The 3,518-nt window shown below is 33.4% G+C and overlaps 1 long non-coding RNA gene across 2 annotated transcripts; it reads left to right on the forward strand.

Moving 5' to 3' along the window:
- LOC111083495 lies at positions 1–2,898 on the forward strand. 2 transcript variants are annotated; one of them, XR_002609063.1, is made up of 2 exons: positions 1–1,833; positions 1,873–2,898. It is a non-coding gene; the product is annotated as an uncharacterized LOC111083495 (long non-coding RNA). The 2 variants fall into 2 exon arrangements; XR_002609064.1 differs by having other exon boundaries at positions 1–1,791.
- The last annotated feature ends 620 nt before the right edge of the window (positions 2,899–3,518 follow it).

Below are 3,518 nucleotides of genomic sequence, written 5' to 3' on the forward strand. Positions count from 1 at the left end.
ATATCATACACAGTCAACAACCATTTCACCACCTGCTGTGTGTGTATCATTACATTGTTCTGATATATCATACACAGTCAACAACCATTTCACCACATGCTGTGTGTATCATTACACTGTCCTGATATATCATACACAGTCAACAACCATTTCACCACGTGCTGTGTGTGTGTATTTAAAAATTGTCCGAGAAGTTGTTTTAACCTAATTTTTATGTGTGCTGATGTTTATAACATAGTACGCACAAAACCTCGCTAATTGCCCAAGGTATGTTTACTTAAACAAAACAGACGTACGTTTTAAAATATATGGTGTTTTGTTATTTCCATCAGAGTATTTCTTGTGCTTCAGGATTAACCTTGTTTAATGTCTTGTAAGTTTCAGAATGACATCCATTCTTGACGAAAGTCCTAGTTGTGCCAAAGGGTTAATTTATTTTTGTAGTAGTGTGTGGGTAACAGATGTTGTGAATGCTACCGTGACAAATTTCAATTCATTTTTGTACTTCAGAAGTTTAACCAGTAGTTAAAGGTACTACTATCAGTGTTGTGTTTAGATCATTTTATTTCCTTCAAACCAGAAACTTGGTCTATGCAACTGCTGCCTCACTCTTAGATATAACTTCTTGGTAATTTAGATTTTTTTTATTGTATGTGGGCCAAAGTAATTAGTGAAATTTTCTACAGTTTTTGATGTTTTGAACATTCCTGGAAATGAAAGATTATAAAGAAGTACAAAGTAGTTTTGATACTTAAGATTTTCTTTGTATGTCGACCTTTCTTTGTTTTTAAGCAATCTTTGATACCATTTAAATTAGTGATTCTGAAAGTGGATCATAGTTATTGACGGTATTTCTCCATCTTAATTTTATAATGTGATGCGGGCTCAGCAAAGCATGCCAATATTTTTATGTGATCTTTGATACCATTTAAATTAAGTTTTGTCAAAGTGGATCGTGCGTGTGTTGGCAGGATTTTTCCATCTTAATTTTATAACTTACGACACTACATTAAAAAGAATACAATTTATTGAAACAGTTAGAACAGTGGTGGGGGGTGAACAACTAACAGGTTTAACTTGCATGTGTTGATATCGTACCAAAGTATGCACAGACTTCTTGGTATCCTTTTGATTGTTTGTATGCTTAAAAAGTTCTATGAGTTCCTTTATTTAAATTGGTTTCTTACACTTCTAACCTATTCATATCATTAGAAGCCAACTGGGTTTTGAGTTTAAGCATTCATTAAATTATAACTTGTATCTTTAATTATTTAAGATGATATCGGGACTACCTCACTCCGAAGTACAATGGAGTGTATCTGGAGCTCTTCATGCATTTGTAGCACATCATTACCTAAAATCTGTTCATCGTAAGTGGCTCATCTAGGGATAGAAACCTTACTTGTATTTCGTGTACGCAGGTAGTCAGCCCAGTTCAGTACACCCAACCCTGGGTAACGGAACAATGTACTTACTAAATTATTCTTACTAGTTAGAGGTCCAATTTTGTTTCTACTAGCCATTTACTTGTACCAATATGTGGTTAAATGTTGAGATTTGAAAATAGTCGGGTTCACAATCATAAGTTTCTCAGGAGCAGTCTTTGATAAAAGTAACTTTCAGATTTCAGGGTTGTAGTATACACGTTAGAATGACAGGAAAAACAGTCTCAAAGTACAGCTAACAAAACTGTTTGTCTACCAATTTCTAGTTACCATTTACTTTAAAAAGATAAAGAAAACATAAGTAAATTTTACTTCAAATAGTCCAGAAACTATACACACGAGGAATGTGTGTCGCTTCAAATAGTCCAGAACTATACACACGAGGAAAGTGTGTCACTTCAGACAGTCCAGAACTATACACACGAAGGTGTGTCACATCAGACAGTCCAGAACTATACACACGAGGAAGGTGTGTCACTTCAGAGAGTCCAGAAACTATACACACGAGGAAGGTGTGTCACTTCAGAGAGTCCAGAAACTATACACACGAGGAAGGTGTGTCACTTCAGAGAGTCCAGAAACTATACACACGAGGAAGGTGTGTCACATCAGACAGTCCAGAAACTATACACACGAGGAAGGTGTGTCACACACGAGGAAGGTGTGTCACATCAGACAGTCCAGAAACTACACACACACACAAGGAAGGTGTGAAAATTTAGTTTTCAAATGATTTGAGAGGTTTTCTATAGAAATTGTCCCGTTTATGTTAATTTATATTTCTACTTTCTTCAAAACTTAATCTCTTGTATTTCATTTATTGTTCTGAAGAACTTAATCAAATCAGACTTTGTTTTCTTATCAAATTTATTGTATAATTTAAACATTTTTCTTGCCGATTCATTATCTTTAGTTCTTTTTCTTATTTTGTGTGATTATTTTTTATATATATATATAAAACAGTCACTTGATATCTGTGAATTGTTTCTTGGTGTAGAAATAATTAGTTAAAAAAAGGTTTGGAATGTTTTCACTACATGAGCATTTTATGTAAACAGGCTAATATATGTGTATGTTGTTATTTTGTTGAAAATAACCGCATAGGTCTCCAATTTTTAGCTGAATTGGTTAAACTGTAAGTACCAATCCAATTTCAGCATTAATACCAGCCTGTAACCATGGTAGTGTTTGTTCAACAAATCATAATGAGACATTTCGTAAAATCTTCTAGGATGCTCAACGGAGGTGAATTAGTAACAAAATAAATATTGTAATTTGACTAATATTGGTAACTTCATTACTTCAACTGATTGGTCGTGTTTATATTATCAATTGCAATATTGAACTCGTGTCTGTGATTGCCTTGTTACATTTACATAATTCTTCTTTAAAAATGAAGCTTCAATAACTGTACTTTAATTGAAGAAATATAATTAAAGAATTTATTCAACTAGTTTGTGTTAAATGTGATGAAGATATTTTTTTCCACAACAATTATTAATTATTGTAGATGACTTCTTTTTTTGGAAATAAAAATTATTTTCTATTCTAGCTGTAGATCAGTTAAATTGAAGATTGCTCAAGGGGTGGGGTAAGAAACACAGTTTAGCATCGTAATTAATTAATTGTAAGAAAATAAACTCGTTCTTGTTGTTTATACTTGTATCATCTGTTAAAAAGAAACTTGTGTTTTTTTTTCTTGTAAATTAATGAACTATCAAGGGCTGGGTATGGCCTGGGGGCTTAAATGTCCGGAGCTGTGGATTGGTTCAGCTGTGATGTATATTATTAATCCCATTATTTAGCTAAGATTATACATCTAAGTGGAAGATGTCTTCAACTAGTGGTCCACTTTCTGGTCAGCGGTTCTAAATTAGGGATCACTATACCTGAACCTACGGGATCTCTGACCTGGTCATTTAATGTAGACCGTTTGTGGCCTAAGGTACTTTTCAGGTTGAAATACCAAATAAGCAGTGAATACCAACCTATGTTGGTTAGCCAAAGAGTACATATATATATATATATATATATATACCAACCTGTGTTGGTTAGCCAAAGAGTACATATATA

This window comes from Limulus polyphemus, unplaced genomic scaffold, assembly GCF_000517525.1.
Source record: "Limulus polyphemus unplaced genomic scaffold, Limulus_polyphemus-2.1.2 Scaffold9850, whole genome shotgun sequence".
In the NCBI taxonomy this organism is placed as follows: Eukaryota; Metazoa; Arthropoda; class Merostomata; order Xiphosura; family Limulidae; genus Limulus; species Limulus polyphemus.